Source organism: Pleurodeles waltl, chromosome 4_2 (genome assembly GCF_031143425.1).
Source record: "Pleurodeles waltl isolate 20211129_DDA chromosome 4_2, aPleWal1.hap1.20221129, whole genome shotgun sequence".
Taxonomy (NCBI): Eukaryota; Metazoa; Chordata; class Amphibia; order Caudata; family Salamandridae; genus Pleurodeles; species Pleurodeles waltl.
Genome location: NC_090443.1, coordinates 680,415,592 through 680,440,357, shown reverse-complemented (window position 1 = coordinate 680,440,357; position 24,766 = coordinate 680,415,592).

The window sequence follows — 24,766 nt, the reverse complement described above, 5'->3', positions numbered from 1 at the left end:
AAAAGAGTTGCACTTGTATTCCATGACTGAAATATGCATTCCAGCGGTAAAGAATATTTAGGCAGGAATACTGAATAGGGTTCCTCCCCTCTAAGGTTGATCTCTTCTGCTACTTGGTTGTCTTCTCAGGGGGGGTTGCAGGAAGCTTGGGCACCTTGACTGATGTCTGCTTTGCCACATTTCCAGCAGATCCGAGCATTCCTGTCCAGATCAGAACAGCATGCTTTCACTATCCTGGTTGTCACTTCCTGATTGAAGCAGGTGCATTATCTTCTTCTTGCCTGTCGATATTCCAGGGCTTTGTTCTCCCATTGCCGTGCCCCTCCTCTCCCCCCGTGGTGACTGTTTTGGTATCTACTATCCCCGCACTATGAGCGAGTGCTTTTTTGGAACCACAGCAGCTAGGTATTCAGTGGCAAAGCTTGTCCTGCAGGGCTACTTTGGCTGACCACATGACTTGTAAGCCAGTTATCTAAAAAGTCAATGCCCACAATACCAGCCATTGCTGTTGCTTTTTAGCTTGGTGTTATCTTGGTCTTTGTTGTCTCATTCTTGTGATCTTGGCAGATCCTGGGGTTCATGAGAGATGGTTTTCTTTTGGGTCTTTCAATGTCTTCTAGTGGGTTTCTAGTTTAGGCGCAGTAAAATTCCTCTTTCATGTTTTATAAAGGCTTACCACCATTCTCTGTGTCCAGCTGTGGATGTCTTCTTGGTCTTTAGTGCCATTCAGTCAGTTCCTTTTGAACTTTAGGTGGAGGTTTTACTGAAGATTCTCACAGTCAAAGTGATAGTGATCTTTTTGATGCACATTGCTTTCACCTGGCTGTTTGAGGATCTGGGCAATTTGACCTGTGGTGATCCTTATTGCTTTCTTCCAGAAAGCCTCCCTTTAGTTTTTCTGTAAGATGGTTTGGGATTTTTGTTTGGACCAAGAAATGGTAATTCCCTTCTTTAAGCTGTGAGGGGGTTTCCCAAAGGCTTCTCTCTTTCTGTATTCGATGTAGGACGAGTGTCCTGACCTTTTTAAATTGTTTCAAGCTATTTTGCTGAACATGGGCTTTGTTTGTTACCTTAGGCCCTTCTGCTAAGTTTGGTATGCATTCCTTTGTCACTCTTAATAAACTGTTGTGGGGTCTACAGTGATGCTGTATGGTTCCTCATCAAACACTACAAAAGTTGAATATTGGCCTTCTGTTTCCTTTGTTTCTGATGTGTTTAGCGTGGCTGGTGGTTAACACATTTCGTTTTCAATCACAATACAGTTACGTCCGTTGCTGCTTTACTCTCCTGCTGTCTCGTTTTTTTTAACTTCTTTTCTCAAAAAGCCTATTCTTACTGCGTGTTACATCCTCATGATTTGCTGGATGGGATGTACTTTTCATTACGCAATGTTCCACCTTGCCTCATCCAAGTCCTGCTTCCTCTCCCTGCCTCCCTACTTGACTCTTTAGTTATTATCCTTAGGCCTCATTGCTGATTATTATCGGATGTTTTTGATGCTGTGAACAGGTTTGGACTCTTCTCCCGATGCAAGGAGAAGTTTAAAGAAACGTAATATTTTTTAGGAGGCAACGAGTTGCCTGTCTCGAAGGGAAGGCCCCTCATGTCACAATGACTGGGATTGGGAGCACTATGACCAGAGCTGTTGATTACGTAATTGTGCGGCCGTGGTGATTTCTGCATAATGATGGATTTGCCACATGATTCATTATCTGCTTAATAATCCGAAGAATTTAGCAAAATTATTGATTCTAGTTCAAATGGATCAAACAATTACCAAAACCGCAGTGACGTGTTGCCGGGAAGTGGAAGAGCGTTCACAAAAGTTGACTGGTCACCTTTTGTGTCATAGTCTATGACATAACTTAATGAAGAGTACGATAATTAATTCAAGCCTTCTATGACTGTTTTCTCATACATACATTACGCATCCATGGATTATGAACAAGCAGAGCTATTTGTGAATTGACTTTGTTCCATAATAAAGAAAATCTGCCCCTGCGACTGCATTTCTACCCAGAGTGTGTTGAATGTTTTCCGTATGGAGCAGCCTGGCACACATGCAATGAATTTCTAAGTGCAAACAGTCGGAAAACTGTAGAAAGAATTACAGACTCGGTTCATAAAGCAACAATCTGCTTTACAGAATAATTGTCTGAAATGAACGTTTACACACAGTGATTAATACCAGAGCAGGCCCTGCGCTCTTGTCATCCTATGATCCTAGATTCAGGGCCTCACAGTCTGCACATGGCTTATCAAATACATCCAGATGTGACATATGTCATTTAATTGTTTGTGAGCATACACTAATAAACAGTCCTGCAACAAGACACATACAATGGGACCGCTATTACGTATGTAATATTTAAACCTGACGGACTATACACCCTTCTATAAGTAAGACAATGTCCACACATACTAAGGACACCACTAAGGTCAAAGACAAGGAATGTCATAGCAAGACTCGATAATAAATATAAATGGCGTCTGTCTATGAGCCAAAATCAGAATTTGGCGTACAGGATACATCATCAAAAATGTGGCTGATGTGCCGTCTGCCCACTGCATTACAAGTGGATTATAGTTCATATCACTCTGAATACTGCTGATTAGACATCTTCACATTTTAACATTGTCCCCTGGCCAGTAACTCTAAATAAGGCACCAAGGGCCAGATGTAGCAAAAAATGATTTTGCGAATCGGAAATTGCGAGTCGGTGCGACTCGCAATTTCCGATTTGCAAAATCATTTGCAGAATGGTGTCTCAGACACCTTCTGCGAATCGCAAGGGGGTCGCAAAGACCCACTTTATTAATATTAATGAGCTGGGTCACAATTTGCGACCCCCTTGCGATTCCCTGCACTCACAGGGATGGTGGCCTGCTGGAGACAGCAGACCTCCATGTCTGTGCTGCTTTTTCAATAAAGCAGTTTTTTTTTTTTTTATTGCAATACAAAATAAAAAATGAAACCATTTGGTTTCGTTTTTTCAGAGCAGGCAGTGGTCCATTGGACCACTGCCTGCTCTGAAAATGTTTTTTTTGCGACATTCACAATGGGGACCCCTTCCCTTTTGTAAATGAGTTAGCAGCCACTTCACGTGGGTGCTAACTGCAAATTGCTTTGCGACCGCTTTCGCGGTCACAAAGCAATTCTGCATCAAAGTGCGAGTCGCAAATAGGAAGGGAACACCCGCTGAACCGACACGCAAAATGGGATTGTGCATTGCGATGCTCATTTTGCATGGCGCAAACTGCGATTTTCGCAGTTTGCGCCAGGCAAAACACTTCTTACATCTGGCCCCAAGAGCCTGGTTTAGAACTCGGCGGAAGGGTTACTCCCTCACCTTTATGACAAGTAACCAGCCCGCCGAGGTCTAAATCAGGCCCTTTGACTTTTTTATGCAGCTTCCTCTTTTTCCTGAAATGATAGAACACTTTAACAGTTTTTCTTGTTAAACATGTATAACTTGGAGCTACAAAAGGCCAGGCCACAAAAACCGCATTGAAGATAGCACTGCCTGCAGGATTAGGGAAATGTATTGCAAAAGTGTTCAATGTAGGCCTGGGAGGGCTGGAGCCATGGCAGATTTTTAAGATATTTATTTCACACAAAACAAAGAGAGAATGGGAGATGCCCACGGCCTTCGCACGTTTGCACAGTCACAACAAATTCTCAACACAAAAATTGTGATGGCCAGAATCCAGTCAGACCTTCAAGTAAGGCCTAACAGAATGTCGTACAGGAATAGTTTTAGATTCTAGAGGAGACACCCCACCTGAGAAATGATGGCACGATAAAAGAGCCTCGTTTTTAGACACACTACTTTTATAGTGAGGGCTAGCTAGACAGAGAAGTTTTCAGTCCTGATGAAGTGTCCCATATAGGCGGTTTGTCTTCAGCTGAAACATGTAGGCAAAATATTTTTTGTACGTGCCAGCCTTTGTGCTGTACCACACACCCGGACTTGGTTTTTAGTAGTGGCATGGGCAATAGCTGAATAAAGAGAGAAATCTGGGTTTATCCATAGTCATTACTGTATATGTCCAGAAGAACATCTTATTGCAAGCTTCCATTCTTGGATGAGCCCATTTCGGTGGTACTTAACTACACAAATGAGAGGGGGCACCTATTATGAAGCATGTTGTCATTTGATGGGTAAAGTGTTTCCTCTAATATCTAAAGTTATTCCTGGAGGAAATTCTGTTAGGTCTTAAATGAAGGTCTGACTGGATTTTGGACATCATATTTATGTGTTGTGATTTTCAAGATAACTACTCACGATGTAGGTGAGTCTATCTATGTTACCCTCTTGAAAATGTATCTTCTAGGTATTCTAACGATTTGGCATGGATCTGCCCCTCCTGGATCTCAGTTGAACATGACTGCTGAGGAGTAACTTTGATTTAGTCAGGCACCAAATAGGTTACAATAATATTAAGAAGAAGATTAACAACTTGAATATTGTATTGTTCTTTATATTGCATTCAGCCATTGCAAAGCAATCTAAATAATAGGTGTTACTATTACCCAATGTAAGGGTGATAAATAATGGTACTCAATTTTCTGACTGCAGAAAGAAGGAAGATAGCGTAGGCATTGTCGGCCTGTTAACTCATGACTTGCAATTCCGTGCATGTATCAGCAGTGGGCGTTTACTTCACTGAGCCATCCAGCCAGAATAGATAGGCTAATTTTACACTTTTGGAGCAATTTGTAAATGTCTTGTAACACACAAAATCAAAAAAGAGAAAAAGGATGTTCCAGTGGTGTTTTTGGGAGGATATACACTGGACCATGATCCTTCCCTATCCCTCCACTTTTTTGGTCTATTAGTACAGCAACCTAGCTGTGGCATTTCTCTTCTTCTCTCAAAACACCCTAAGATGGATAATTTCCAGGGGCTTAGTTTTGATGACGACATAGTGTCTGCTATCCTCCAGACTCCTTCCATTTTGGGAAATGACGGTGCTGGGCCTTCTGGTCTATCTAAAGAAGAGTGGGACAAGTTGTCTACTCTTAAACGCAACCTTGTCAAAACTGTTCTACATGGGACCATTATGACAAATATCTGAGAGCAAATATAGCCCCCAACGATCTCCTTGTCTCGAATATGCCCAGGATTTTTCTTCAGGACCTAGCCTTTAGAAAAGACTGGGCTCAGATTGCATGGAAATGCACCAGGGACTGGTTGGTGCATATCATTAATACATCAAAACGTTTGGCTGAATCCATTATGGTTCAGATTACACTCATGGAGGGTGCACTCAAAACAACAGTTTCACTGGCTGCTTTCAAAAGTCGACTAACAGAAATCAACTCTGAACTCAATGAGACCAAGGAGTTCCTAACCCAACATAAAATCACAAAGTTACAGAAAGACATCGCAAGATTCAGCCGAGACAAAGTCTACCCCTATATCACAGATGACTTTACCGCAGAGACACATTATGTCTCCTCAGATGAGTCCTCTACATCCTCGAGGAAACCACGGAAGTACAGTAACAGCTCATCATCTGATGGGTGGAGTACGGACGATGATGGAACACATCCGTTCTACCATTACCCCCAATACCCTCCTGGACAACCTCTAGCATGGCAGCAACCCTTCCCGTTTTACCAACCACGCCCCTTGGTACCATACATGCCTTTTTTAGGCCGCGGCCGGGGCAGGGGAAGAGGCAGAAGGAGAGGAAGAGGCAGAAGGGTGCACTGGGCTCAGGACGAACCACAGATGGTGACCCGCAGCCAGGGGAAGATTCCACCCAATCGGATTTAGTGGTCAATCTTTCATCTAGACCACTGTCTCCTACTGAGACCCTGGTCCTGAACAAAGGACTATGCTTTGTACCTACACCGAAAGAGGATCCTTTTCGTCTCCACTGTGAGATGTCCCATTTTTTCAGAAAGATCAGATTGCAATACTTCTTTAATGACAGACCAAACATTGAGCAACCCGTGGACACGGGCCTTAAGAAACCGTCCAAATACATGCCCCCTGCCTCTTCGATGCCGTGCGAAGTGTTGGCATTTGAGAAAGCGGTATTAAGTGATCTATCCTCCTTACAACCAAAACGCAGCTTCTCAAACATGTCTACTATTGAAAGAAATGCCCTGAAGATACTGGCATCTGACACAAGTATTGTCATCAAACCCGCAGATAAAGGTGGAGCTACAGTCATAATGAATTCAACCGACTATAGACAGGAATGTCTACGCCTACTCGGTGACTCAACCTACTATAACCCGATTACTACCGACCCCACAGAGAGACTACAAACTGAAATACGTGGTATGATAGAGGAGGCTGTAAGTAATGCATGGATTTCGAGCAAAGAAGCTGACTTTTTGGATACTCTTAATCCACGTACCCCCTACTTCTACTGCCTTCCAAAGATTCATAAAGGCAAGGTATCTCCACCGGGTCGTCCGATAGTCTCAGGAATAGGTTCCATCCTTGAACCTCTCTCTGTCTTCTGTGACCACTTTCTACAACCTATTGTCCAGACATCCGCTACCTATCTGAAAGATACTAAAGACGTTCTTAACCTGATAGACACCATTAATTCAACCGTGCAGGTCCATGCTTTAATCACTCTGGATGTCGAGGCTTTATATACTAACATCCCACAAGAAGCCACGCTACAAGTAGTTGAGATTTCTTTCTTGTCTGGGAGTCAATCCCTGTCTACCCTGGTGCACTTCATCATGCACTGTGCTGCACTTGCTCTAAAAGAAAACTTCTTTCAATTTGAGGATCGTCTGTTTCACCAGATTCGCGGGACATCAATGGGCAGTACTTTTGCCCCCAGTCTTGCCTGCCTGTATATGTTTGATTTTGAATCACGGTTCATATTACCAGATACAAATCCTTTTCAGGCCAACATTAAACTATGGCGCAGATATATCGACGACATCTTGATAGTGTGGCAAAGGACTCATGATGAGGTTGACCTATTCACCACTTGGATTAACACACTGAATCCATTTCTGAGGTTCACTTCATCTGCGTCTGACACACAGCTACCTTTCCTGGACCTGCTGATCAGTATAGAGAGTGGTAAATTGTACATACATACTTACCAAAAAAACACTGACTGCAACAGTCTCTTATTATATGAGAGCCACCATCCTAAGGCATTAAGGTATAATCTACCCTATGGTCAGTTTCTTCGTTTACGACGTAACTGTAGCACTACACATATGTTCAACTCTCAAGCTCGAGATTTGTCCATCAAACTCAACAACCGCCACTATCCAGACTCTGTGGTTAAAGCAGCATATAAACGAGCAAAATCTTGCAACAGAGATATGTTACTATCGATCACCGCTCGCACTACAGACACAAAACTTACCTGTGTGTCCACCTTCACCCCTCTCTCTAATTCAATCAAAAAAATTGTAAATAAGAGGTGGTCAATCTTATGTAGCGGAGGCGAACAGATCCCAAAACCTCTTTTCTCTTTCAAACGAACCACTAACGTTAAGTACCTACTAGTCCATACTAGACCACACCCCACTTCCTTACCATCCCGACAACACTCACTCTGGGGTATTCCCCCCGTGGCTGGCCATTTCCCATGTGGCAACTGGAATGTGTGTGCCCTTACGAAACGACTGAAATCCCTTAATCTCGAACCTATAGACACTTGGCAATTGGTCAAACACACCAATTGCAACACCCGCAATTGTGTGTACTTGAACACCTGCCCGTGTGGATTACAATACATAGGTATGACCACGAGAGCGGTAAAGCTACGAATCAACGAACATCGTATCAACATTAGATGTGGTCGCGTCACTACTAAACTGAGTCTTCACCTCCGTGATGTTGGACACAGCCCAGACGACATGTGGTGGGTCGTCTTACAAACTAGCCCTCACAATACCAACAACTTTTTGTTTGAATTAGAACAACGATGGGTGCTTAAATTGCGGACTCATATCAAGGGACTAAATGATGATATCCCCTGGACCAGTTTTACTAACTAACCTTCAGTGTTTGGTCCAACACTTGTAATTTTCAGGTTACTTTTTGGTACAATGTTTTTTGTACAATTTACATTCATTTTGTGTACTTTTTACATTAGTGGCTCTACTATTCCCCCTACCTTTTCTCTCCTTTCCTTTTTTAGTTTTTAATACAAAACTTTAAATGACACACTGTTTGTCTATTCATTTTTACTACACAAAGCCAACTCGGGCTGGTGGTTTAGTCTTTTCACTAACCACTGTGGATTCGATATTGCTTGTGAGTCCTTTTTTGGTTTCTCTCATTATTCATCCTTTTGGACCTTCGAATTGATAGTCCTTCTTCCCTTTTTACGATACCCGGCGAGCCCCGGAAACACTTTCGGGCGTGTCCGAAGTTGCCTTTACCATTCAGGGAACACGGACCTGGGTAGGTTTACCAATGGTGGCGGCAGCATTTGGAAGTAAGTCATTTTTTTTTTATGTGCCTGAACTGCCCCGCGTCTACTATTGATGGATCGAGGCTGTTTGTACTCGTTCTCGTGTTTGTATTGAACCGGCTTTGATTCACGATCAGTGAATCTTGACACACTTGTGCCTTTCCCAGTCGCTGTTTATTTACTTAGTATGAGCCACAAAAAACGTCTATAAAGGTTTAGGTTTGTTCCATTTTCTATATTCCATTATTGAACCCTGATCATGATTTAATCTCAATATTAGAGTACCCATGTATTTTTTCAATAGAGACAGGCACTCTATCGCTAAAGTGATTTTTGTAACATAATATAGGTATGAATTGTTGACCTATACCCTCATGGCATCTGAATCAAGGATTGCCTTGACAACTATCTGTTGAATACTTTGTATTATTTGTTTTGCACTTTTTCCTCCAGATTTACTTTACGCCTGACCACCGGTCTGTGTGGTCCTAGGAAGTGCGCTCCCCTAATTGGGATGGTAAGCTCAGATCTTTTAAATGTGCATGTTTTGCTTTGCACTAGTTGACACTCACACTATGTAGCACGTGTGTACGTTACCACCATTTCCCCCCCCCTTTTTTTTTTATATTTACGTATTGATTAACCTATGTACCTTCATTTCTAGGGCGACAGTTAGGAATTATTTTTCCTCATCAATGTAAGTGACTAGATACTTTGTTTTCTTTATAATTTTTGGTGAATATTACTTCAGACTACCTTGCATTTAGGAGATACACATAGGTGGTCATTCTGACCCTGGCGGCGGCGACAGGCCGGCGGTGCTCCAATGGGGATTCCGACCGCGGCGGTAAAGCCGCGGTCGGACCGGCACCACTGGCGGGCTCCCGCCAGTGTACCGCCGCCCCATTGAATCCTCCACTGGCATGGGCATTGCAGGGGCCCCCGTAAGAGGGCCCCTAAATGTATTTCACTGTCTGCTGCGCAGACAGTGAAATACGCGACGGGTGCAACTGCACCCGTCGCACAGCTTCCACTCCGCCGGCTCGATTCCGAGCCGGCTTCATCGTGGAAGCCTCTTTCCCGCTGGGCTGGCGGGCGGCCTGAAGGCGACCGCCCGCCAGCCCAGCGGGAAAGTCAGAATTACCGCCGCGGTCTTTCGACCGCGGAACGGTAAGCTGACGGCGGGACTTTGGCGGGCGGCCTCCGCCGCCCGCCAAGGTCAGAATGAGGGCCATAGTCTTTTTGGTCCTGACGAAGCATCACTGGATCCTTATGGACCACCAGGATGCGAAACGTGTTGACCCATGATAGGGATGGTTTGGAAATTCCCTACCCTTATTTGTTCTTCAATATAGAGTGATTGATCATTGTTTTAGCTTCACTCTTATGACTATTTTTAACCTTGGCCTTGACCTTTTCATCTGGTCCAATAAATCAATTACTCAGTGAAGACTTTGAGAGCCAATTTTAATTAATCTCCTATCGTGTTCACTCACTTTTGGGTTCACGGCATCAATATTTTTTCAAGAAAGATCTCCGGAAAAGAGCCCCCCCATTCGGGGTGGTGCCCATCAGACATTGCAGTGCCGGTCTGACGAGGAGCAACTCCGATGATGAAGCATGACATCCTCCTGGATGTGTGAGGTTTTTGCTCCTGAAATTTTGGACCCCCTCTATAGTATCCTCTCCTTCTTCTTTTTTGGAACAGTGTATCTTATATCTTAAACCCAGTGGTGTTTACTTCTATTTACAGATTAATGAAACAGAATGCTTAAACTGCTGCCAGCTGCACCAACTGGTAAAGGATCCACTCAACAAGAAAGTTGAAACTTGTGCTTTAACACGGGTTGATAAACTAAAGCATGCAATACAATGATGGATAGAATTAATTTCAGCTACTGGTAATTACTTGGGACTGCATGCCATCTCGCATATGACCCAGTCATATGCGAATAAGGCTTAAACCTGCTCTAAGGGGAACAGCCCAGGCTGAACTGCCCAGCCAGGTTCTCCTTGAACCGAAACACAAGCAACCCAGGACCACCTTCACCCTAGTTAGGGGCTCATCAGCCAATTACTACTTAGTTCAAGTAACACAGTGTGCACGGGACCCATGTTTGGGCATTCTCATCTCACTAAATTATACAAAAAAGTGATAGATGGAATGCTTGAATTAATCTCAGCACTGGCAATGCAGTGAGAAACATTTTAGTGAATTGTGCCCCCTCTGGAGGGATTATATTAAGCATGTATTGGTCTTATGAAGGAGGGCAAAAGGCATAAGAATGGTCCTAACAGGCATCCTTTAGCAATGCACTGAATAGAGAGGCAGGGGAAGACAAGTGGGAACTCTCATGGTAGAACATCCTTTAGCGAGACAGGAGGGTCCTTCAAAGAAAGCAATGTAATAATTTCATGTTTATTTCGTATTTCAGGCTGTGTCAACTTAACATTATAGAGCCACAAGTCTCAGATATATAGTGTAGATGTGGATAGAAACTGACACAGTGGTGCCAATTGTATCACAGTGTTCTAAGTTAACAGATCTTTGGAAAGAGATCCTAAGCTCTATCAGAGAAATAATAATAAATTAAGCACACCAGATGTAGTTATATGGGTACTGAAGCACAGAAGCAATGAACAGTAGTAATACAATCTTACTCAGCCATCTGCCACAGGCTGCAAACAATAAATAATGCTCATTTGGAAACAATCAGAGCCCCCCTCCATACTTAAATACTATCATAAAATATGGAATATGTTTCCTACGAAGAAGATTTATTTTGATTTGGATGATCAGGGCAAGTGCTTCAGGAAGACCGGGGGCCTCTCATTAGTTATTTGATACAAAAATTATAAAACAATGATGAAACCAGTACATCTTATAGAGTTTTGGACTTCAGGGCCACCACTGTAGCCTAGCTGCTGCCATTTTAAAACTGCAGCCTAAACTGTCAAAGTACCCCTTTTGATAGGAGAAAACCTTCCTTTCAAATATCAATAAATCATCCATATATAGGCCCACTATGCTTGAAGGAGGGTGTGTGGTATTTAAAAGTAAGATATGTGGAAATGAAGGTGGCTAGCACTCAAAAGCTATTTTTACTGTAGGGAGGTTAGCTAGCTAATAGAGAAAGCATAGGAAGCATTATTAAATATTAAACATGAATTCTGCTATGTCAAGCTAGGGACCAGCTAGAAAAACTATTAAAGAACTATTTTGAATACTTAGTAAAAGGCCATCTTAACCTTGAAGTTACATTTTTAACATACATTACAGAAAAGAGGCTTTTAGAAAGTTACTTTTCCCTGCCGGAAGCTCCCGCAGGCTAATTTGCATGAGCCTCCAACTTCTACCCAGTTAGTGAATAGGCATGATGAGGTAGGACAACAGGTCCGAGTGCAGAGGCTATGGCCAGAGTGTTGGATGTTTTTGTTCGATTGGTGGGAAGACTGGTTGGGCTGTGCTCAGCAACTAAATTTAGTTCAAAGAGGCCTCTCCTGTCACAAGAAGATGTCAGATGACAACTGAACGGTCCCTTTCTTTTGTCCTGCCATCTAGACAGGTACTGAACCCAGTGGGGGTAGGAAAACTGCCTTCAGCACTGGTTTGAAGTGACCACACAATGAGGACTTCCCATTACCCTGACCACTACTCTGGGTGAAAACACAGCCTTTGCACCAGGGGAGAAGAGTTTCTCCATGTTGGATTTAGTGAGTGAGGAGGCACTGTGAGATTGCTTGCAGTAGAGCACCCAGGAACTTTTGCATTAGTGTTTAAGGTTACCCTAGTGGTAAGGGAGAAGCCAACAGGCACCCCACCCACAAGCCAATACTAGGTATACATATGGCATTCCAAGACACCTTCTTCAGAACACTTTGGGACTGTGGAAGAATGGAAGAAGGACTGAACGTGCTACTTTAAACCTATGAGGAAAACTGAAGGGCCTGCTCCCACCTGTTCTTAGGACAAAGAAGTAGACTACAAGGGTCAGGTGGGTGACCTCCTTTGCCAGCTACAGGATCACAACAAGGTGGTAGAGGCCTTTTCCTGAAGTGCTCAGCTGACCAACACCAACTGGGCCTGAACTGGACCCTACTGATGGCCTCTGCTAGAGTAGGCCTGAACAACCAAGTGCTGTTATTGAGGTCTGGATATCCTTGGATGTGTATAACTGGACTTCTCTTTATAGCACTTGAAACTTGGAACTTAGGAAATGATTGGACTGCAAGACTTCTGGAGGACTGGGAAAAAACTGGCAAGCTGATTCGCCTAAGGTGCAACCTTGCTGAGTTGGAAAAAAAACAGGTTTTCCCCACTCTAAGCTTTTCTATAGCCATAAATCCAATTTAGCAGAACCTAAGTGAGAATTTATACATCCTTGTGGAACTCTCATTGGACACAGGTCAATAGCTTGGCCCCTGGAGGATTCCAAGCTCTGAAAAAAACATCTAGGTCTGAGGATAATGCCCTTGATTGGGTGAAGGTTCCAAAAGTATCTTATCTGACTGGACAGAGGACCTCCCCTGGGAGTAAAATTCAAATTTTCCCACCAAAACCAGCAGCTTCACTGGGATCTCGTCCAAAGCCTATCTGACATTGTGAAGCTTTCCTCGGAGACAGCCTGCTGCCTTGCCCCGTTGAATGATTTTGACTTCCAGAAAAAGAGTAAGACTGAGGTAAAACCTCTGACTGGGTCAGACCTGGTTGGTGTATTCTGCCCATGTTCTTTTGTCTGAAATCAAGCATAGGATCCTCCTGTCTACCACAACTAGTTGAACCACATTGGCGCTTAGTGCTTTTGGGACTATTTTTACTTAAATCTTGTCAAATTCATATTTAAGGTTCCCCATATACAATGTTTGCTTTTTGGTGACATTTTCCTCCTTGATTTATTCCCAATTTTTACTAATTGGAGTGGGATTTTACTGTGTTATGTTTTTGACTTTAAAACTGTTTGATATTTTTAAATGCTTTACACTTTTTCACTAAGTTAAGCCTGTCTGCTCTGTGTCATAGCTTTCAAAGGTTGAGCTAAGTTTAAATTCTGAAACCTTTAACTATATCTAACAAGATAGTGCCTTTATCACTTGAAGTTGGCTCTCAATCCTCTCCATCTAATAAACTTCTGTCTCACAGATGCCTACTAGTGAAATGGACTTAGGGCTCTGACTGTTGCCCTGGGTGGAAGGGTGAAGGATAGGTCTGGCTGGGGAGCTGACTCTATTATGCATGAGGTGAGATAAAACGTTTGTGGTAATAAGAGACATACAGCCTGATTTAGATTTTGGCAGAGGGGTTACTTCATCACAAATGTAACAGATATCCCATTTGGCATTTTACAAGTTCCATAGGCTATAATGGAATTGTAAAACGGCAGATGGGATATCCATCACATTTGTGGAAAGTAACCCCCTCCGCCAAATTCTAAATCAGACCCTCGGTGTAAGTGGCTTATCTGATGACTAAAATGTAATATTTGTGTCTAGTAACGGAATTGCCCAATTTTTATTTTGCATTGTGTAACTATTAAAGTACTGCAAGACTAATAAGCAACACATTGTAGATAAATATTGGACCTCTCACATGAGCAATTTTAGCACAAGTCTTAGACCAATAGTGTAGGAATTTAAAAATCTTTGCTGTCAGATTAAGTATCATTGTTTAGAATAAATCAACTGTTGTTTGCCTCTGACCATTTATCAGCTCACACATGCATATACTTAATACCACTTTGTTTCTTAAACTATGCCCTGGTTACCATCCACCACTCACACTGATTATGGTAAATAATATATAAAGCTCTAAGTGCTGCCCCTTCTAGCACCAATGACTGATTTAGGAGATGTGTTATTGGATTTTCTATGTTCCATTTTGCTCCACTGTCGGATTTGAGAACTGTAGAAAAGGGTGATCTGATGATGGAGCCACATCTATCTCCACTGTGCAGTTTGTCATGCATCAGTGTTGGCAGGGAGAGGAAGGGTGGAGAGAAGTGGAGAGGAGAGTGATGGAAAAGACAGAAAGATGAACAGAGAAAGAGAAGGCTGGATAGAAAGAAAAAGCCAACGAAGAAAAAATTAGATGGAAAAAGCCAAAAGAAGAAGTGAAAAATAGTGAAAGGATGATAGCAAGAGGGAAAGACCAAAATATAGTAAATGATTAAGAAAATGGAAAGAATCAAGATGAAAGAAAACAAAAGAAGGAAAAGTGGAAAGAAATGACTAAATGGAAAAAACTTGAAGGCGAAGGAGAAAGAAAATGGAAAGTCAAAATGACAGAAAGAAAGTATAAATGAAAGATGGAGAAAATCGGGAGCTAAAGAAAAGAAAAGGACAAACATTAAGATGACAAGACAGATGAAAGATGGAAATAAGGACAGGAATAAGAAAGAAACCAAAAACCAAACAAGGACATAAAAATGAAAGATGGAAAGAAGAAAAGAGAGAGTGTAACAAAAATGAAAGAAAGAGGAAGAGAAAAAGCCAAGAACATAAGAAAAATAAAATACATATGGAAAGAAGGATGCTAGAAAGATAAAAAGAAACTGGAGATAAAGAAATATAGATTGGCAGAAATACTCCCTCCTTCTTCCGCCAATATAGATATAGTGGATAGGCCTTTCCTTCCGCATGAGTGCCTATTCACAACTTCCATTAAAACCTTTAGATTATTTCACTCTTTTAAAAAAAATGCCCTGTAAAATACTAAATTTTTCAATATTGTGTTTGGAGGGAAGAATGACTCCTCAATGACTGAAATGTGCAATATGTAAGTTGGTTACTTTTTTTTAGAATTTTGTTCTTCAGTGGCAGGTATTGCGGTTGTCAGACTTGCTCGCCTCACTTGCTCTTTCTGTGCTGTTTGGGATTTGGTTGAAATTGGGGCGATATACTATTTATCTGGCTCCTCTCTTTTCTATCTGTGATTGCACCAGTTGTTTCCCTTCCAGAAGGTCTCCTATTTCTTTGTATTTTCCGTACACATTGTGTAATCTTATAATTGTGACTCTGGTGAACAGCTAGGGCCCAGACTTAATAAGATTTGAGCAGAGCAACGAAAACTTGCTGTGCTGTGTCATACGGAGAGAGAAGGAATGCACTATAATTAATAACATATGGTACATTCCTACTTTCTCAACCTTGATTGTGCACTTGTGGCTGCTAAGCACCAATGCAGACACCCTTGCGCCATACTGCAAGGATGCCTACATTACAGGCTGGTTTTTTTTTGTGCAGGAAGGCACCCATTCCTGCACAAAAACAATCCTCTGAGGCGTTTTCCTCCTTTTATAGCAAACATGGAAAGAGGAAATAAGTAGGATAAATAAACATATTACACCTCAACCTTGAAGGCAGAGCATTTTGATAAATTGCTAGGTTTACTAGACTTAGAAAATCTAGGAATTCACCAAAATCCATGGTGGATGCTTGATAACAACCACACTCAATCCATGGAATGCCTTACCAGCACAGAGTAATGCAAGGCAGTGACTTGGTCTGTCTTAAGAGCTTGCATTGCCTTGCATCACCTTGTGTGACACAAAGATGAAGCAAGCCCTTGATACATGTGGGCAGAGGAATCTGATCATGCTGTAGTAGAATGCCTCTCTCTTCAAATTGTGTGGAAGAAAACAATTTTTTTAATCAAGTCTTCTTCCAAGCTGAATGTTAGTGGGGTTATTCCTAGCAGAGGTGTCAGCAACAGGTAATTGTCATAGATAAGATCTGGTTGTTGGTGGAAGATGACAGAATCACTTTCCCATTCAACACTCATGGAATCTGACACATTCCCAGGTTTACAAGGTTTTGTAAACCTGGAGATGCATCAGATTCCTACACCACCACAGGAGTGGCGTAAAGTGGCACAACATGGAGAAATACCTTTACTTCTCCTCGTTTTTTACTCTTTCTATGTGTGCTGCTTTCTGATCGTAATCAGTCCCAAAGTGTTGAGTTATCATTGTAAGCATGCAAATCTTGAGAAAACGATTGAAATTGAAATGTAATCGACCTCCATGAACAAAAAAAGGCAATCCTCCTGTTACTACCTCCTGCTTAGACTTGCCCCACACCATAGCATTTAGATGAAGGAGTTGAAAACATCATACAATTACAACCTGCTATTCCAATGTGAAAAATGGTTGCATAAATTGTCTTTGCAAGTGCTGATCATACTACCCCATTAGAGTATTCTACTGCTCATCTTGATCAAATACGTTTAAACTGGTGGGGAGATAGGAGATATTGAGACCCACACATGTAAAAGGCCATACTCAGGGTAAGGAATATCCTCTTAAGGTAAGCGTAAGGTACAAATACCGATCCATGCAAGATGGTCAGATCACTTCATCAATTCCCTTATTAGTTTATTCCTCTGAATTTGTGGCTAGGGTCCAACCTAAAAGACTCAAGTAATAGAACAAAGATCCTAAGAACATCAACCCTATCACTCGATCATCAATCTGCCTTTTCCATATGCCATAATTTCCTTTTTGCATTGATGACAGTCAGGGGCGGCTCCTCCATTAGGGTGGATGAGCGTTGCTCCCCACCTGCCACCAGCAGCGGTAGCTGTAAAACCTTTCAAAGAAAACAATAATAAACTATGTTTATTATCAATTTCCTTGAAAGGGGTGGGGCCTCAGGGGTGACGTGCACTCCTCCTCACTAAGCATGTATGTTTGGCCGGCCGTCACAGGCTGGCTAAACACACGTGCGCACGGGGCTCTCTCCAGCTCAGCAACACAGTTGTGTGGCTGGAGAGAGCCTGCACAGGCACCCAGTCTGCCTGGGAGTGCCCTGGCTAGGTGCTCCCAGCCAATCTTGACGCTGCTCTGAGCAGCATCAGGATTGGCCGCAGGGCAGGCTGTGGGCCTGTGCCTGAAGCAAGAATATGGAGAAGCAGAGCGGTGCGGCGCAACGGCGAGGAGGTACGTGTTTTTATCTTATTTAATGTCATTTTTATCCATCCCGCTCCACGCGCTACCCTACCCCTTTTGCACCCCACGAACCACCACTGATGACAGTATGTTTTGCTGACTGATTTTCCATTGGTGCTTTGACGGACGATGTTCAGCATTTCATAAGGTAATAGTAACATGCTATAAGACTGGAAATAAACATACATATTACCCTATAGCAGTCTCCACTGGGTAGTTATGGTTAGGACGTTTCCGCAGTAAAGTGATTTTTTTGGTTTGCTTATAATTTTGGTGCCATTTGATGAATCTTTAAAAAAAAAAGACTCACCTTAGGTCCTTCCTGGAACGTTTATGTTGATCTGTCAAGTAGGGGTCAAGTTAAAAAGCAGGGGGCTCTCAAAATAACTTTTCCCCATGCAATTCTTCATAGGGAGATTAGACACAGCTACAGCCAAAATGGCTGAATGGAATTACACCACATTTGGCAGACAGCTAGATCTTTACCCATAAAGCATGTATGTTTTTTGGTGATTCAGCAGTATTGCATTCAGAAGTTTTTGAGAAATTAAGGTTTAAAAGGTACACATATATATATATATATATGTGTGTGTATATAGATATATATATATATATATATATATATATATATATATATATATATATATATATATATATATATATATATATATAAAGAGAGAGAGAGAAAGAGAAAGAGAGAGAGACAGGGAGGATCTGCAAACTCAACAGATCAAAAGATAAGATCTGATTGGCTGCCATAACATCAACAATACAATTTGGAGGGGGCAGGGTAGGGAACAGGTAAAAAAAAAAAACATTTTTTAAAAAGTACTGCAGATCTGCAGAGCATCAGCAGAGCTGTGGCACTGTTTAAAAAAAAAAAAGAGTGGGCTCCCATCCTTTTAATTTTTAAGCCCCCTGGGTGGGCAAAGGCCTGGTCCATTCAGTGCACTATGTGAAAAAGAGGAGGAGGGGGGGGGTGGCCTTCCTTATCAGGCCTGGGGAGCCCACCTCCAGAGACCAAAATATTTGTAATGCAGAGGTGGGACTTGTAGCCCTGTCCCAAGCATTTTGATGGTCCCAGGGACCCCATTACCTAATGACATCTGCAATTACATCATTGGTAACAATACTGTGCATGGCAAGGACACGCACTATAGTTCTTTTAACTGGTGAATTTCAGTGGTTTTGTTAATCTAAAACGTTTATTCTCAAATGATACTCTCACCCAATTATAACTGTAATAATGTATGTTCTATTGGCCTGTGTAGTATACATTTGTTAATGAATATATAAAAAAATGATATGCCGTCTCTGCATGATGGGCGTTTGGGCATCTGCAACTGTGTTGTAAATCATGACTTTTGTTGACACCCCATTTTAATGGTATTCTGGTTTAAGAGCTGAATCTTGTGATGACAGTCAGTTTTGGAACAGTTTCTTATTTTGTTTAATAGTTGTGAGGTTCAGAAACAGACGGTTTTGTAATTGTATTTATAAAGTGCTTACTATGACTGACGAGGAGCTGGAGTACCTTCAGATGAAGGGCTGAATCTGCTCTACCAGTCTCCTGCTATTCGCTGTGATAACATACCATATATATCCCTATGTGATTAACCAGGTGTCCTAGAACTGTGGGAAGGGGAAGGGGTGTTCATGGTAATTTGTTGATTATAGATGTGATCTTGCGATCATATTAAGTTTGCTGGTGGCATGGAGGCCTTCTGGGTGGCTCACAAATACAGGGATCTAAAAGTCAAGAGTTTGGAACCCAGCCACGCAGACTCGTCCTTAGATCCTTCCGAGGTCGGTAAATTGGGTATCATAAAGTGGGTAATAACACCTGTTAGTTGCAGTACTTAGAAAATGGCAGATGTGCTATATACAGAAAATATAACATTTGTGTTAAATCTATGTATTGCTTTGCTTCTAGTACAGCTACAATTGCCTCAGCAATACGGCTTTTAGATGTGTTTCAGGATCAAGAGGATATTTTTATTATCTCAACATCTGCACTTTCTATTTCTTCAATGTTGCACATGCGTTTGGTTATTTTTAGGTGGATTCCATAATTTTTTTCACTTTTTATGACTAAAAACAAAGGCAAGTTTTAAGGTGGTTGCAGCGTTTATTTAACTTAAATAGGTGTCAGTTTAAAACGGTTCCAATACAGCAGTAGTACCTATGTATTAGATGGAAACAAGATCTAACACATGTAAAACAGAACCTTTTGTACCAATGTAGACATTCAGAAGCACCTTTCTTGGAAAGTAAAACTTTATAGAATCTGTGAGTCATTAAAAATTAAAGTTTGCTAAATCTGTTTGAATTACAGTCCGAATAGGATTTTTTTGTCAAAGGAGATACTGCTCTTAGGACACATGACCACAAGTCAACTACATACTCTAAGGAAGTTCACACAAAATGTCATGGTATGCTCTTAGCTTCTTTATCTTTACTTTAATAATCTTTAGGCAGATGAAATCAAAATCCATAAAAGCATTCAATCAAAGCACAATATCCACCTGAACGGACAAAATAGCAAAAGCTTCCAAGGCGTACTGCACGAAAGATAAAATATAATTTCACATGGTAGAACAAAACTAAAACACCTTACTTTAAAATAAGTGCGAGTAAATAGCCACAAAGCTCAATTATTAACATTTGTATTAGTCCAAAACACTTTTGATAACATAACTAAAATAAATTAAAAGCAATTAAAATCAATCATAAATCTATCAAAGGAGCTATGAGCCCAGAATAAAATATTATCTGGCATACAGGTAATTAATCATCTCTTTAGCTGCACTGACGTCTTTTCCTACATCTAAGTGCGCCTGACGAAAAACTAGCCACGTTGTGACAGATTATGGGTGATTTTGCAGCATTTGTAGATAGAGGAAGGCAGGCTTTGCCTGCCAAAAACCTTTCACTCTAAGCAATGATAAAATATAACGCTGCCTCAAAGTGCTATAGTGGTGTCAAAAAAAGGTAAAGTGCATTGTATCCTGAATTAAAAATGTATCACAAGAACATGGTCCCTGATTACCCACATTATGGTGACCCTGAAGTTCTGCTAAAAGTCAATGTACAAAATGTAATCTAAAGTGTATTAATAAAAAATGGTGATGATGAGAGGTCACCCTCGTAGATAGTGCTTATTAGAATTCCCAGTTACCATTGTTTGAGATTTGGAACTGTTTAGGTCCATATCAAGAGAGGTCATGAACTCAAGAAGTCTTTGAAGCCCCATGGTGGGTCTGGCTAGCAGAACCGTATCATCTGCATACACCTGTGCTGGAATTAGCGGCGACTCAACCCGAGGTATATCCTTGGTGGCTGTACATAAAGCCCGACTCAGATTATTGATGTACAGAGTAAACAGCAATGGGGCCAAATTACAAACCTACCTCACCCCTTTATGGATTTTTATTGGTACCATCTTGGACTCTTCATGGTTCAATTTGACTGCGGTCCTGATGAAGATCATGTATGACGCTGACAATGCTACAGTCCAGGCCCATATCAATTAGCATCGATCATAACTTAGCTCTATTAACTCGATCGAAGGCCGATGACAGATCCATAAAGGCTAGATGTAACAACCCTCTTTTGGCCACTGAGTATTTACCCACATTCAAGTATAGGTTAAGTCATTGGTCAAGTTTTCCTTTCTCTTGCCTGAACCCATACTGGAAACAAGAGATCACATTCCATTGTTGCAACCAATCTGCAAGTCTGACCAAGTTCACCCTGCCCAAATTTTTAATTGACAAGGAAATTAGTGAAATTGGCCTATAACATCTTGGAGCCAACCTGTCTCCCTTCTTAAACACAAGGACAATAACCGAACAGCGGCAAGTGGTGAGAAGACCTGCCCTCCACACTGCATTAAATACTTGAGTTAAAATCCTTATCCAAATTGGGGTGTTGTAACAGAATAAATCAGCAGGAACCCTGTCAGGCCCTGGGCCGGTAATCTTAGACATAGTTACAAAGGCAACCCCAACCTCCTCTTCCGTTAAAACAAGCAGTAGCATCCTTCGTGGACATATTCAGAGGTGCAAAGGCCAGTCACCAAAGGTTTGTCTTAAATTTTGGAGAAGTGCTTTACCCAGGCTTCCGCTGGAATTGTGCAGTTAACAACTCTATTAGTATCATCTGGAAAAAAGGGTGGTTAATGATCTCCCAAACTTTAGCACTATTATTTAGTTTAAGGGGATTTGTCAAGTCACCCCAGGCTTGTTCCTGAGCTGGCTTGCATAGCAATCTTGTACTCCTTCCATCACGTAGCAAACTGCGTCCTGTCTCTAGGTATTTCCTTTAGAGCCGCTTTCAGGATATGGCGAGCCTTATGGCAATTGGAGTCAAACCACCTTTCATCTGTGTGTTGACCCTGACTACCCGTTGCCCTGAGGTTGCTATTAACTTGCTTACAGATTCTACCAAATGCGTCCGGAAGCATTTCATCATTCCCTGAGACATTCAAGCATAGTTTAAGGTCGGTGTCACAAATATTATAGAGGGGATTAAGCAAGGAGTCATGAGGAATTGTACTCCATTTTAATCTACAACCCTAATCATATGGGGGTAATCTCTTTGTTAAAAGGGCCAAATCTGTTGTCACGGTTTTATGGCTTCCTCAATCCATGAAAAGGGATAATGGATTATAATCACTAAATTCGTACCACTGTAATTCCCAATTATAGACAAGCTGGGCCAAGAAGGCAGGAAACAAACATGTATTCAATAATTGTATTGGCCCCTCTCCCCTTAAAGGTTGGGATCATAGACCCTTCCATACCCTCTTTGGTATGAGCTAGGTTAAAATCTGCCATAACTTCCTCCAAGAAACTGTCCTCAGCTGAGTGTTCAAAATGATTACCCTGCTCAAAACCTCCGTCAAGGGTATATTCAGTTCGATAGCAAGTCAGGGGATACAGATGTAAATTGAAATCACCCTACGGATGATAGAATAAGGAGATTTTTACTTCCCTCCAAAAGACTGTTAAACAGAGCATAGGGTGCCTAAATATGGTGGGGAATTACTCATCATGCGAGTTATACAAATTTAACAACAGAATGCTCAGGAGACTGTAGGAGGCTGGCCTGGTTTAAAGTAGGTACCAAAGGTACTTACACCTTATGCCAGGTCCAGTTATCCATTATTAGTGAAATGTAGTCAGTGTCTAGAAGCCAGGCTTTCTAGGGGTATTGTGGGCGAGCAGCCAAGGCCTAACTAGGAGTCATGCAAAGCTTATGCAATATCACTGTAGTCACACAGAACTCACACATATGAAAGAAAATACTCACTGTTACAAAAATAAAGGCACTTTATTTCAGTGACACAAATGCCAAAAATACCTTAGAGACTATGCTCCCTTAGGCAGTAAGTAATATACACAGTATATACACTAGAATGCAGTAATAGCTGTAAAACAGTTAGAAAACAGTGCAAATAGTGAAAATCACAATAGTTAGAAATGGGCCTGGGGGAACACAAACCATGTACTAAAACAGTGGAATGCGAAAGTCGGTTTCCCACCTAGGCAAGTGTAGTGGGTAGAGGGGTGCTGGGAGTGTACACAAACACCAAAGTTAAGCAATATAATGCACCCCAGAGCCCAGGAAAGCAGGAGTAAATCACAGTAACGTTCCTAGAACACACAAGAACAAGTAATTTGCAAAACCAGAAGAGACTGCAAGACACCGATGATGGATTCCTGGACCTGTGGAAGAAGGGGACCAAGTCCAAGAAGCACTGAAGAGTCCAGGGAAAACAGGAGCCCCTGCTAACCCGAATGAAGGTGCAAAAGAAGAACCACTTGTGAAGAAGAACAGTCAGTACTGCACCCAAGAAGACGGATGCGGGTTCCTGGTTGGTGCAGATGATGTCTCACTCCAGATGGATGATTGCAGTCTGGTTTGCATCACTGGATTCTGCCAACAAGCCTTGGCACATGCAAAGGTCATGGTTAGAAGAAAATGGCACTGCCTGGGACCAGGAGGGACCTTGTGGCCTCTACCCAGAATAGGGCGAGACAGGAGGCTCTCAGAAACTCAGAGAGCCCTCAGAAGACCAGTCAGCCAGCACAGGAGTCCCACAGCATGGGGACAAAGAAGGTGCAAAAGGAGGCCCATGCAGCACTACACAAAGGACTCCCACACCACCGGAGAACCATGCAGGAGGCTGTGCATCACAGGAAGGAGTGCCTGGCCCCAGAGCTGCATGGTCCAAGAAGAACTTAGTGAAAGGATGCCAACAAGCCTTGGCAACTGCAAAACATGTGGTGCACAGGGGTACTGTCTTGTGTGGGGAGGCAAGCTCTTACCTTCACCAAAGTTAGACAGTAGGACGTCAGGACCATCGGGACCACTTCAGTCCAGCACCCGTGATGCTGGATACATGCACTTCTTCAGGAGACAGGATCCGAGCCTCCAGTCGTCACTGCAGAGGGGTGCCTGCTGAAGCAGGGAAGTGACTCCTTCACTTCAAGGGAGGTTCCTTCATTCTTCTGGTGTAGGCTGAAGACAGGCAGTCCTCAGAGGATGCAGGAGGACTGGAAACAGTTGCAGCGGCTGGCAGGAGCTGAAGATACAATGTTGCAGAAGTCATCTTTGCTTTTTTGTTGCAGTTTGTAGAGTTCCTGGAGGGTCCAGATGCAGTTTTGTCGGTAGAAGGTGAAGTAAAGAATGCAGATGATTCCTGCCGGAGTCTTGTAATCTGAATCTTATGAAACACCCAGAGGAGAGACCCTAAATAGCCCTGAAAGGGGGAGTGGTCAGCTACACAGGTAAGCACCTATCAGGGGAGGGCTCTGGCATCACCTGCTGGCACTGGCCACTCAGATGCTCCCACAGTGCCCCACCACCTTGGAATCCAAGATGGCAAAACCCAGTGACACTCTGGAGGAGCTGTGGGCACCACCCCTGGGGTGGTGACGGACAGGGGAGTGTCTCTCCCCTTTCCTTCGTCCAGTTTCACACCAGGGCAGGGGCTAGGGGTCCCTGAACCGTTGTAGACTGGATTATGCAAGGAGGGCACCATCTGTGCCCTTCAAAGCATTTCCAGAGGCTCTAGGAGGATACCGCTCCCATGCCTGTAACACCTATTTCCAAAGGGAGAAGGTGTAACACCCCTCCCCAAAGGAAATGCTTTGTTCTACCTTTCTGGGCTTGAGCTGCTCAAGCAACAGGAGGGTAGAACCCTATCTGTGAGGTAGCAGCTGCTGGGGCTGCCTGGAAAACCTCAGAAGGCTGATAAGGAAGCACTGGGGGTCCACTGTGGAGCCCCCAGAGTGCCTGGAATTATACAACCAATGCTAAAATCAGCATTGGGGTATATTTCTAAGATGTTAGACACCTTACATGGCAATATGAGGAGTTACCATTGTGAAGCTGGACATAGG